The sequence below is a fragment of the Ambystoma mexicanum genome, chromosome 1q (genome assembly GCF_040938575.1).
Source record: "Ambystoma mexicanum isolate Mex_15411 chromosome 1q, UKY_AmexF1_1, whole genome shotgun sequence".
NCBI classification, from domain to species: domain Eukaryota; kingdom Metazoa; phylum Chordata; class Amphibia; order Caudata; family Ambystomatidae; genus Ambystoma; species Ambystoma mexicanum.
The window spans coordinates 120,843,324-120,857,410 of NC_090922.1; positions in this window are offsets into that span (position 1 = coordinate 120,843,324).

A 14,087-nucleotide genomic window follows, 5' to 3' on the forward strand; every position below is an offset into this window, starting at 1 on the left:
TGCTCTAAAATGCAACAGGTGGCAATGCAATGGGCCTCATTACGACCCTGGCGGTAAGGGGTTAACGCCAGCGTTAGCTGCGCCGACCCCTTACCGCCAATTACGAGGTCCCTTAGCGCCATGGCGCTTTTAACACCTGCTTTTAGCAGGTGTTAAAATCCATGGCGCTAAGGGACCATGGAGTTAATTGCGCCACCGTAATTTACGGTGGCGTAATTAACGCCTTCCCCACTCCCATTATGCCCTATGGGGCAAAAATGGGAATGGGGAAGGGTAAATGGGGATTGGGGACTTACCACCCCGCCGACCTCGGAATGGGGCGGTAAGTCCGCCAACCACCATGGCGTAAACGTAGTTTACGCCATGGTGGTAAAGTCACGGCCCAGGCGGTAACTTACCGCCTGGGTCGTAATGAGGCCCAATGAATTGGTTCAATATTATAGTGAACAGTAATAAGTGTAAGTTCTTATGAAACAGAACTCAGACGCATTCATTAATTTTCGTTCAGAACCAATTCTGGTCAAGTTCTGATAAAATATCCTACAGTTTAAATCCATGATGGGATTGAAAAGGGTGGGGGGGCATTCACCTGGTGGGTTGGGGATTTAACCTTATTGAAAGCAAAACATAAGGAAGGGAACCAGTCCCTGTGTTTTGAACATAATGAATTTGATAGGAGGACAGCCATTTTTGGTCTATTTATATCAAATGGGATAATGGGCAACTAGACCTTGAGCATGTGAACAGTCGGCATGTCGGGAACAAAATGGTGGTTCGGAATGTAAACTATGCTGTTTTTTTTTTCTAAAAATGGTGTAGAGGAAGAAACATTGTATATCTTGGTACGATGTGCATTGCGTGAAAAGATTATGGGGTGTTCAGGGAGATACTTTCTGCGACAGGGTTGTGATCCGATGAAAAAACTTGTTCTAAACACTTTGTCACACTTGAAGTGTCAAAAGAGTGTTCCCCATACTCCAAAAAAGCTATAAATTAAAAGGACACTTTGCACGATGTGCCACATGCTCATTTATTGCTATGGATGTATGCCCACATGGCATAAATCCATAGGAATAACTGAGCACATGGCGCATCGAACAAAGCGTCCTTTTAATTTATTGGTCCAAGTGCAGCCTTGATACTTCTTTATAGGTCTGCAATGGCAGACTTCACAGAATTGTATAAATGAGGCGTAGTGGGCTATTCTGAAGGGAAAGGGGAGCCCCTTATGTCCTATCTATGTGCCTTGGTCTACCAGTGTTCATGCTGAAATAACTGTCCTCAATGGAACAAATAACGGGAAACTGAGATGTACAGCTAATAAATAATGTTTGATTAGCAAAGTGCCCTTATAGGGTGCACTTTGATTTTTATCGCATACAGTATTGCTAGTTAGCGATCAATTGGTTGGCCCCAAGTGCATAGCACACAATATTGTAGAAAGTCTACATCAGAATAAAAAGGGTTCATGATTTAGTTAAGGATTTTAATGATTAAGCAAAGTCGGCTATTACACTTGTTCACATTAGGCCATGGTATGGCTTTTCAAAAGGAGGATTCACAGCTGCTCCTCTTTATTAGGCAGTCTGTCGATGTTGCATAGTGCAGGGTCTATGGCATTGGCCAGTCCAAATAATGTTCTATGCATATGGCGCCTGGAATGATTTCTATCTGATCTCAGTCCTGTCCTCTGATATGCAAACATCCCTCTAGTGGTCCTACTTATATAGAGTTTGCTGCACGAGCATGTATGTAGTATTCACGATTTGGGGTTTTGCATGTATTGTTGCAGTGCGACAAAGTGGTGCTATTTTCAGTGAATGGGCGTGCAGAGGACTTTCCACTTCCCTTTTGCAACAGCTTTCTTCTGCATGTTGCCTCATAGCCACTGTAGGGTGCATATAAAGGCCCCAAACAGAAGTCCCTTTCACATCAATGGGAGAATTTTAAACAGTGAAACAAAAATGGCCTGGGCTTTGTTTTTGTTTTTCAAATAAAATTAAAGAGCCATATGGAATGGGGTCTACCTGTCGTTTCCAATTGATAAGCAGCATTTTCATTTACAGAGGAAGTAGGAATGAAAGATCCCTGTCACATGAAAAACAGGATTTTTAAACATTGAAAACAAAAATAACCTGCACGTGTGTGCAAATAAAAATGGTTTTAAAAAGAAAAAGTGAAAAAAATATCACTGCTCACAGGAAAATGTCAAGAAAACAAAAAACAAAATATGATTTGCTGGTTGACCAAAAGCAATGTATATCATGTTCCACCTAAATAAAACTCCAGTGACATTTGAAGAGCCACTTTGTCTTCATTGAAAATGTCAGCCCAAGGCAGACCCTTTTTCTGGCTGTGGGCAAATGTTCGCAAGGAAAACTCCCACTCTCAGCCTGGATGTCACATCTCCCATCTAATGACCAACTGCAATACAATGTTCTGCTAAAGGTGTCGAAATTGGTATCCTGGCATTGCATCGAATATATAGTTTTGAATTCAAAGGTTTCGAAAAAAATGCATCAAAAAAATGATTTTTTTTGTAGGTAAAGTTTTTTTTTACTATAATGGGTTTTAAGGGATAAAAATACAGGGATTGGGGTGGACCCCCCCTTATATTTTTTTATTCTAAAAAAATGCATTTTTCCGATGCATTCTTTTGATACTTTTGCATTCTAAGCTTTTGCATTTAATGCAATCACTAGGAACCGTCGAAATTCAGTGTTCTCAAGACCTACTGGCTCTGAAAGCATTGACTTCAAGAAAAGTCACCCTTGGCTGGAGCACGACTAATATGTGTGAAAAACGGGGCACCCACTTCAAAGAGCAAGCTTCCAACACAAAGGAGATTAATTTAAAAAACTGTGGACACAGTCTGACACAGTGAAAACAAATTGCCGGAAGGCAGGAGTCGGGGCCATTTGTCCCACATGAAGATTCACAATTAATTTAAAAGGAATAATATCATTTAGGCCTTTATCTCAGCCATCATAAGGCAGATGGATTTAATCTATGTACCATTTTTATGTCATTTCCAGGCGATTTAGGGGATATAAAATTCATCCACGTGCGACTCACGGAACTGTAATGGCTATCTAAGATGTGTTTCTGGCTGATCTGAACATGTTCCAAATGTGAGGGTAGGTGAGCAGGTGGAAAATGAAATTAGGGATATGCTTAATAACTTATATATTTATAACTGTTGTGCTTTTTATGGAAAAGACAGAAAGATGCTACATGGCCGTGCTACATGATACGGATTTGGTGGTCGGCTTATCTAATACCCCATGATTAGCTGAAACAGAAAATATGTTTAGTATGGCAGTTGCTAGTAAAATTATGACGTTTTGATACATAACTCGTTTTTGACAAAATGTTGAAAGGAGAACAAAGGGCGATTGCAAATGGGAATTGCCATATGTTGCTCCAGACCCCTAAACAAATCCTGACTTGGAGGATGGGTTTGTGAGGAGCGAGGAGGGTAACTGTCCAATTCTAGTGGCATGGAGATTATTGCAGAGTTCTTCCCCAAGATTATAAAATTGGTGGTGTCATCACTGCTGTATAAGAGGGACCGCACAAGGACCCGGACAGACAAAAAAAAGAGAGGAACAGAGAAAAAGGAGAAAGACAAGAGAGGAGGCAGACCATCAGGAAGGCTGCTGAAACTTACCATCTAACAGCTGTAAGGAGACACCAGAGGAGATTGCTGAGAGTGCATCTGGGTGGAGCTGTCCATCTCTAGGAAGGCCTCAAAGCTGACTGGGTTCTATGGTGGAGAGCAGGAGGCCATGTTTGAGAGTGGAGTGACCAGACCCCTGCCCTATCTTTCCAGAGTGTCCTGGGATGAAGCTGGCTTTCCTGAACCTTAAACAGAGGCTTGCTATGTAAGTAGAACTGAGCCCAGGGAAACCAAAAGTTGGGAGAGTCTGCTTGCCTTGAATCATTTTCCTTTATATTGTGTGGGGATGGGGGGCTATGTAGATCCTTAGCCCATGTAACCTAATATATTAATTTAATGAATTCCCCATTTGGCAGAACACTACAGGGTGAATTTTGTTAACATTCGAAATTAACAAAGCTCACTTCCCAGTGTGTGCTGAAAATGATAGCCTATAAATTAATTGGGTAATCTTTGTTATTCAGCTGACCCCTACACATGCCTTTCATTAACGAGGGTCTGAAATCCAAAATTCTCCAAAGCATTTTAATTTTTCTTTCTGACTTCCCAACATAGACCAACGCGAAAGAGGTCTGAACACAAACCGAGAAATCACCCTGTGTTTATTTTAAGCCAAAAGTGTGGGCAAAATCATAATTACCAATCTTGAAATCCTACTGCTACCCTTTTAAGCCTGCAGGAAAATCAAAATTGCACAACCTTACATAAGCGCCTTTGTTATTGATCAGTGTAATTTTTTTGTGTAATGAAATTTGCAGAAAGTAAGAATTGTGATTGTGTTCTTTTTAACTCACTTTTTTGATTTATTTATGATGAGAGAAGTTGATTGTGTTGTGCCACGGATAAAGTGGTGTTCATTTTGTGCTCATTTCTTTTACTTTTCATTTAAATAAATACCAATATATTTTCCATACACCGGCCTGGTTCTTGGCTCATTGTTAGCTAAGGGGAGAGGGATCCAAGGGTCATGATGTGTGTCTGCGATAGGGCTAATAAGAATCTGTTAAACAGTTTGTTGCATAACCACGTGTGTGGGGAGGGAAGGAACTCCCCGTGTTGAGGGTGGCTTCTCATTAAACTGTTTCACAACAATATGCACATAACACGCAAGAAAAAAGACATTACAGGATACATTACTATTAAGAGGGTTGGTGTTATACATTAAAATAAATATAAGAGCATTTTCCATAGAGATCACATCTGGCAAATGCCTGTATTATCTATTAGATGTTGTCTCACTATGTGGGCTTTGTTCAGACCCTCCTAGAAAATCTTTCAAGTTTTTGGCTCTTTTGAAGGTGCTTGTCCTGCTTGGTCAGATATCAACTACCAGTCCGAAAGAGTGGCCTTCTGAATTATGGTGCTATGATTATTGTATGTGGTAGCACCTACTGTTCCCTTAGCTCTTGTTACGTAGGTTTCATCATTAGAAGTTCCATGCGGTCATGCATAGTGGTCCTTTACTTTGAGCTAGAGTTCATATGTATGGCATATACTCTTTTTGTCAGTCTACACTTGAAGTCAGTAGCCTCCTCTTAAAGGTCTGGCATTTGCTTTTGCTGTTCCTTCTAATCCTAAGGAATTGTCAAAGAGGGAGCACTTCTCGTAAAATTGGGTTGAAAGTAAAGTGACTCTGTCAATGGGTCTTCTGTGTAAAGTATTGTATGGATTATTATTTTGGCACTTTATCTATATATACAAAACATATCAATTATTTCCCTGTGTTTGATAAGGTAAATTTAAGGTAATGGTTGTGGAAGTTGAGGCAGTGCTAGAAGTATAGAATGTCAGGCGTAGGGTCAAGTCATAACATAAGGATGTTACCAAAAAATATGTGTTCGTCATCTTCAACCTTGTTGAGTTGATTGTTGCTGGACATGTTCTGCTCCTCAAAATGAGCCATGTACAATTTAACTAATTTTTGTATTTGTATCTTGTTTATTTGTATAGCACTCCAAGCCCGGAGGCATCTGAGCACATTTCTTTCATATACATAAATTACAAGCTATACATTTACATATTTTCATATGTACAGATCTTGTATATAAATACGTTGCACAGTTACATACAGTTTTGGTGATATACAATAGGTTCGATTGAGAGGAGGAGGCGACAGGAAGTATCTAAATCTCTTGGACAAAGAGCCACATTTTTCTATTTCTCCTGAATAAATGATAGGAAGGTTATGTTCTTAAAGTTATGGGTAGGGTGTTCCACAATTTAGCTGCTAGAACGGGAAAGCTACTACCTCCTACCTTCTGTAGTTTGAACCTAGGGATTTTGACGGAATGTGCCTGTGCAGAGCTAGTGGGGTGATCTGAAGTGTTGCGTGAGAAGTTATTGGTCAGGTATCTTAGTGCTAGATTCGGGAGGCACTTATGAGTGAGTGACAAGGATTTGAAAGTAATTCTTCGATTAACCGGTAACCAGTTCATGTTACGTCTAGATTCTGAGATGTGTTGTGATCTAGGGATGTTCAAAGCTGACCTAATGGTGTTATTTTATAGAACTTGCATCTTTTTTAAGTTCTATTAGTTAGTTCCTAGGTAAAGTGCATTGCAGTAGTCTAGGTCTGATAGTACTAGAGCTCTGGCTATGGAGATGCAATTAGATGTCATTATGAACGGTCTGCAGGCAATAATTAATTTGCAGGGTTAAGGCGTGGAGGAGGCTGATGCATTGATTTGTCTTGATAGGGTTAGAGTCAAGTCGATGTAGATACCTAGTGTTTTCACATCCTTCGAGACCCTGGTGTTGTTACCGTCTATATTGAGGGAGTAAAAGGGCCTCATTATGGCTTTGGTGGTAGCCATGCCACTATTGGCAGCATGGCTACCTCCAAAAACGGGTCCGGATCCGGCTTCCGTGAATGGGGAATTACCGGGCCATTCCGAGTTTGGATGGCTCAGTAATTCCTCCCTCAGGGAACCCGGGCCGGGACCTTCCCCATTTCCATTCGAGCCCCCATAGGGCTCAATGGGAATGGGTGCAGGGAGCTAACAATGGGCCAATTAGGACCGGCCTGTTGTTAGCTCCCTGGTCCCCTCGCGGGACCCGGTAAGGATGGTAAAGACCCGGAAAGAAGGTTTCACCAGGCGTCCTTACCGGGTACCGCGCGGGGACCTCGTAATCAGGCGGAATGGGTTTAACGGGTCCGCATCCATTTGCGACACCCGTTAACCCATTCCGCCAGGGTCGTAATGAGGCCCAAATTGTTTGTCTAATCTGTTGAGTTTTGGTAGGGAGCCTAGGAGGAGTAACTCTGTTTTATCGTCATTAAGCCAGAGTCCGTGAATAGCCATTCATGCTTGTATCATGAGGTAGATGTCATTTAGTGCTTTGGAGTCAGTTTTGTAGTCCCCGGTGATGGGGATGAGTATCTGGATGTCATCCACATAATTAGTGTAGGTGACACCCAGACAGTCAAGGTCATTGAACAGATATCTGGGTGTCATCCACATAATTAGTGTAGGTGACACTCAGACAGACAAGATCATCAAACAGAGGCTTAGTGAACACATTGTATAAAGTTGGAGACACGCAAGATCCTTGGGGGACTCTGCACGTGAGTGGTGCAGGCTGGGCGGAGGCCGAAGGTACGAAGACTCTCATTGATGTGTTATCTAAGAATGACTGGATCCAGGTAGTGGCTTTATTAGAAAAGTGTGCTGCTGAGGTTAGATGCTTGCAGAGGATTTTGTGGTTTACTAAGTCAAATTCAGCCAACAAGTCTAGCATTAGGAGGAGGCGAAAGTTTGCCATTGTCTTTTATCTCCTCAATTTGTGTTTTGAGGTCAATCAAGGCCATTTCGGTACTGTGTCTAGGTCTAAAGCCTGATTGTCTGAGGCCGAGGAGGTTATTTCTTTCTAAGTGCTCTTGAATCTGCTGGTAGGCTGCTCTAAATAGAATTTTCAGTAAAAATGGGACTGTTGTGATTGGTCTGTAATTGGTAGGATTCTTAGGGTCTAGAGTCGGCTTCTTTAGTAATGGGAGACCCACACATCTATTACATTGTTGTGGACTATGCTTGTTTCAAATGAAGCGTTGATTATGGACGTGATGAACGGAGCCAGTTCCTTGGCTGCCTCTTTGATGATGGGAGTGGGGCAGATGTCTCCCTGACATCTAGACAGTTTTAGTTTTGTGATTATGTCCTCTACCTCCTTGGTAGTGAGAGGAGTTATATAAGTTCCAGGTATTTAGGTGTGGCACTTAGGGGTAGGTTGGGATGTGACAGCGGGGAGACTACTTTTTTTGGGATTCTATTTTGTCTTGTAGCATTGTTATTTTGTCCAATAATGCTTTCTGAATGTTAGTGCACCAAGTAATATCTTTGATGCAGGTGTCCGGTGATGGTGCCAGGGATTCCAACTCTCTGAGAATATTGAAGAGTTCTTTGGTGCTTGATTTGGCTTGAGAGATGTAGTTATTGTAAGTCTCTTTTTTGGTCTGAGGGATCGCCTCTTTGTAGTTGAGGGATGGTATTAGAAAACTTTCTTTATTGGTGGCTATAGGGTGACTCTTCCAGAAAGCTGCTGCATTTCTTTTAGTTTTGCGCAATGATCTCAAGTGAGGGGGGGAACCATGAGTTTAAATGCGCGTGAGGTTTGGCCTTGCACACTTTTAGAGGTGTAATAGTATTGATGGCATGGAGTAATGTGTGGTTGAATAAGACTGTGGGGTCTGAGTGTTTGGTGGTTGCGGTATTAGTAATTGGCTGTAGTAAGAGTAGCAACTTCTCCACTCTTATGTTGCGAATATTCCTCGTGCGTATGGATGGAGAGAGGTTGTGATGCTTATTCTGATTACAATCTTTTATCATGAATGAGATAAGGTGATGGTCCAACCAGGCGCATGGTGTGTTGGAGAGGATGTTTATGTCACAATTGAAGTCAGCTAGCCAGTCTAGAGTCCTTCCTTTGTTATGAGTAGGTTCAGAGATGCAATGCAGAAAGCCTAATTCTGTGATCGAGTTGGCGAGAGTTGTTGCCTTCACATTCTTCACATCCTGATATCCAAGGTTCAAGTCCCCTACTAGAACAATTTGAGAACCTAGCTTGGTGTTGGCAGAGAGGAGGAGGGTAATGTGTTCTTCAAAGGTGGATACAGGTCCAGGTGGTCTTTATACAAGGTGGAGGGTAATAGTTTGGAAGGCAGAGATGGGCAGCTTAACGGACAGTAGTTCTGCTTACGGGAGCGATTGGTTAGGTATGAGCCTGAGGCCTAATGCAGTTTTGGAGATGAAGGCGGCACCCCCAAATTTGGCCCGATTTGATTCTCTATCAAGTCGGATGATGGAATACTGATCAGGGATGGCAAGAGAGAGAGAGGGCCCTGCAGCAGCATGGAGTCATGTCTCTGTGATTGCTAGAAGGTCATGGTTGTGAGACGTTATGAAATCAGCAATATCTAAGGCATGGGCTGGCAAGGATCTGGTGTTGATAAGTGCACCCTTGATCGAAGTAGAGGATTTATTAGGAGTATTTTTAGTGTGGGTAGTGTTTTCCCTGGGCGGGGTGGTGTTATTCGCTGTGTTCATAGTATTGTCAGCTATGTTTATTCTGGTAGTGGAATATTTAGCAGTGGTAGTGATTTTATGGTTAGGTAAGGAGTGAGCTGGAGAGAATCTGTAGCCTAATCTTGCATTTCTATTATTCAGTGAGCAAGGTTGATTAGGTGTGGGTCTTGTGGTAAACTGTTTGATCCACTGGGCCGGTGTGTTGAGATAGGGATTGTATAGGATAGATTCTGTGGTGGGTATAGGTTTGGGAATTACTTGAAGGCAGGAGGGTAAGAAGGTTGAGGGGTGTATACTCTCGGATCAAGGAAGTCTCAGTAGCATGGATAGTGGGATTCTCGAAGCCCTGGGCGTAATGATCAGGTAGTTTGTGGGTGGCAGAAGGTGATTTCTAGTATCACTGGTGGCCATGGTAGGCCGGAGTGTGGAATTGAGAAGGATAGCAAGGTATGCAGTAGTTAGGATGAGCATGGCTTGGTGCATAGAAAGCTAAACTGGGGTCGGTAGAGTGGCTTAAATACTACTGCAAGATTAGCATACTAGGATTACACAACGGCTGCTACTAGTTAGATTATGATAATATTGCAGTCTACCTAATGCAAAGGCATGTCTATTGAGTTCATACAGAAAAGACATTGGCTAAGTAACAAAACAGGCGGCAGCTTCCAATAGTTATACCCTTACAATACATTGCAATAAAAGACGTTGGCTGAGTTACAAAACACACAGCTGCTACCAGAAGGTATACACTTACAGTAAGTTACAGTGCATGGGTGGGAGGAAAGAATGGCTGCTGACTCTGTTAGAGACTAAACTCATTGAGCTCTGGCTCTGTTTGGCTAGATTAGAAGGCAAGGAGCAATGTGCAGTTTACAATTGCAGGGTATTGTAATTCTTGTGATAACAAAAGGATGCAGCATGCAAGGAAGCATAAACTAGAAAAATATAGAGTCAATGGAGCGGGCTGTCACATTGCTTGTGAAAGCTTGGGCAAGGTAGGGCTGGTGAATAAGTTAGGGAATAGACGCACTAGCCTCTAAACAGGCAAAACAAAGGGGGCTCTGGAAGTCTCAGAAATATCCCTGCATATCAGTCTTTGTCCTGCCCTGGGGCAGTCCAGCACCGAAATGCTAGGCAATTCTCCTCTGAACAAGAGTACCAACAGCAACTCCATACACGTGTTTCAGCTTCGTTGGGCATCATCAGTGAGGTGGAGCTGTGCCTCTCTGAGACATGGACCCCTTGCTCACTGTTCTCAGAGAGGCACAGCTCCACCTCACTGATGATGCTCAACAAGGCTGAAACAGGGATATTTCTTCTCTGTGAAAGGGACTGTGAGCTAAAGACTTGGTTGAGAGTCTCCCAGGGACCATCCACCCAAGAACAGGTCATTGGGCCGTTTTCGTGCTGGTAGAGAGACTCCCAGACCCCCCTTTGTTTTGCATAGGCTCTAAACAGGTTTGGCTAGGGTGCAGGCAGGGAGCAGACTGCCGTTCATAATTTCATACGCGTAGAACAGTAAGCAGTCGGTAGTACAGGATATCACGTTGCTTATAGCAGAACAGGATGCAGAGATACATATGCATGCAAAATAACAGTAATGCGGGATGTCAGCGTTGGAATGCTCGGGCACTTGAGCACTTGGCGAAAAATAGCAGCATGTAAACTCTAGGCATGTCAACAGGACCGGTAATGGACTTTCTACGACTGGTGTTGAGCACAAGGTAGGTGGGGAGGTAGTGTTTGCTTACCCCTGTGTCTGAGTGTCTCAGGTGATGGATCAGCTAGATGGATGGATAGAGCGGCGCGCCCCACGGCCCGTTGGAGCCCAGACAGCCCCAGACAGGTTTTGGCCTTATGTCGCGGGCCTTCTGGAGTGGGGACGGCTTGCGCCTTCCAGTGACGCTGGTCAGGAGAAGAAGATATATGGAGCCAATTGGAGCGCATGGCTGAGCTTGCTATGTTGCTTAGCAACTAGTAAACAAAAGTGACGGCGGCCATTTTAGGTGATATCCTTGTGTAGATGCACAGGTTTGGGTTAGAGATGGCCAGTATTCAGCGATCAGTGGCCTGGTTAATGTAGGCGTGTCTCCTCACTGGATGCTGTGTATAAATCAATGCATTCTCATGCACAGGATCGGCGATCAATCAGGCTTACCATGAAAGGCAAAGGTAACGTCCAGTGAGGGACGCGCTTCTCCTGGAGCTGGTGTCGCAGGAAGAGGAATGGGCTCCTGCCCTCCCAAGGTCGCTGCTACTTAAGGAATATCCAGGCACAGACAGGATCTGGCTTTATTTAGTGGGCCTTCTTGAGTGGGGCCGGCTTGTGCCTTCCAGTGGTGCTGGTCGGGAGAACAATATATCTGGGGCCAATCGGAGCGCATGGCTTAGCTGGCTATGTTTCTTAGCAACGAGTAAACAAAAGTGACGGTGGCAATTTTAGGTGTCTGCTCATGTAGATGCACAGCGTTTGGGTTTGGATTGACAGTATTCAGCAGTCAGTGGCTTGGTTAATGCAGGGGTGTCTCCTCACAGGATGCTGTGTATACATCAAGGCATTTGCATGCACAGGATCAGCGATCAGTCAGGCTTACCATGAAAGGCAAATTTAACCTGCAGGGAAGGACACGCATCTCCTGAAGACGGCGTCAGAGCAAGGGGGATGGGCTCCTGCCCTCCCAAAGTCACTGCTACTCGCCGAATATCCAGGCACAGACAGGATCTGCCCTTATGTAGCGGGCCTTCTGGAGTGGGGCTGGCTTGTGCCTTCCGGTGGTGCTGGTCCGGAGAAGATATCTGGGGCCAATCGGATCGTGTGGCTCAGCTGGCTATGTTGCTTAGCAACGAGTAAACAAAAGTGACGGCAGCCATTTTAGGTGATCTCCTCGTGTAGATGCACAGCATTTGGGTTTGGATGGCCGGTATTCGGCGATCAGCAGCCTGGTTAATGCAGGGATGTCTCCTCACCGGATGCTGTGTATAAATCAATGCATGTGAATGCACAGGATCGGCGATCGCTCAGGCTTACCATGAAAGACAAAGGTAACTTGCAGTGAAGGACGCGCTTCTCCTGAAGCCGGCATCGGAGGAAGAAGGATGGGCTCCAGCCATCCCAAGGGCGCTGCTACTCGTGGAATATCTGGGCACAGACAGGATCTGGCCTTATGTAGTGGGCCTTCTGGAATGGGAGCAGCTTGCGCATTCCGGTGGCGCTGGTCGTGAGATGAAGATATCTGGGGCCAATCGGAGTGCACGGCTCAGGTGGCTATGTTGCTTAGCAACGAATAAACAAAAGTGATGGTGCCCATTTTAGGTGATCTCCTTTTGTAGATGCACAGAGTTTGGGTTCAGAAGGCCGGTATTCGGCGATCATTGGCCTTGTTAATGCGGGGGTGTCTCCTCATGGGATGCTGTGTATAAATCAATGCATTTGCATGTACAGGATTGGCGATTAGTCAGTTTTACCACGAAAGGCAAAGGCAACGTGCAGTGAAGGATGCGCTTCTCCTGAAGCCAGCGTCGAAGGAAGAGGGATGGGCTCCTGCCTTCCCGAGGTCGCTGATACTCGCGGAATATCCAGGCACAGACAGGATCTGACCTTATGTAGCGGGCCTTTTGGAGTGGGGCCAGCTTGCGCTTTAAGAGGGTGCCTTTGTTCAAAGAAGTTACATTTGTTGTTGGATTAAATTCTTAAATAAATGCAATTTCAAGTTTTCAATAATAAATGGTGTTGGAATTAAATGTGGTTGGTCTCATCTCAAGAAAGGTATTCAGGACTTCAATTGCTTCTAGTTGGGGGTGGGAGGGCTTTGTATAATAATTCGACATTTCATGAGACAAGTATTTCTGATGTGAGGGGAAAATCACATGGGCTGATACATGGAATTTTTTGCATGGTGCAAAGTGACTTTGCACCATTCAAATCATTCACTTTGCACTGCTCCGTGAATCAGGGTGTTTGTTGGCAGTGCAAAGTCACTCTGCACCAGTGAAAAGTCACTTTGCACCCTGCAAAGAATTCCATGAATCAGGCAATAAGTCTTCTACGAGATTTATTACATTCTTTGTGTCTTGTAGGAATGTACTGGAGGTCATTGCTAGGAGCTTCAGAAAGTGATCAATTTATTGCACAAGTGCTCGCTCGAAGATATACCCACATCCACATACAATAGATCTACGTGGTGGGTTAATCAAGTCCTTATCAACCTGGGCTAGTATATCAAACATGGAGGGTGTTTGCCTTCACTGTGAGAATCTCATTATTTAAGTGGAGTGAGGTCTGTATGGATTTTAAGGTAGTATGTCTCATTATTGAGAAAGCCGTACACGATCTCATCGTAAATTTGGGTGCAAGGTATATTCCTCAACCTTTATTGGTTGGCTTGATTACTGAATGACTTAATCACTGGTCATTTACTTTTAAGTTTGTTCAGGGTCTGGCAATCTGGTTTTGTTGAGAAGTTACCCTTTTGGAATGTGTTTCTGATGATGCCTTTTTCCATTACTGTTTATTGAAAGTTGAGCAACTGGAGCGATAACGCGGCCTCCGTTAGTACAATAGTGAATGGTAGTCTCAGACCTGAGGCATCCTCTGTTTCTATGCATGCATGTTTTTGAGTATTATGTGGGGTTTGAATGGGCACAAATGTGTTTCTTTATGAGGAATTTCTCACCCTCATCATCTGAAACCTTTCCAGATAAGCTGAGGATCGGTATAGACTTACCTCCTGTGTGTTTGTCTCCTTGCTCGGAATATCCCAGATGCTCTCTGCATCGCGTATCCTTGATGTTGCTCAAAAGGGACCATAGTCATCTATTAGCCCCCATGGGAAAGAGTCTGGCGAATCTGATGGGAGAGAACGTAGGCACAATCCATCAGTAACCACCCC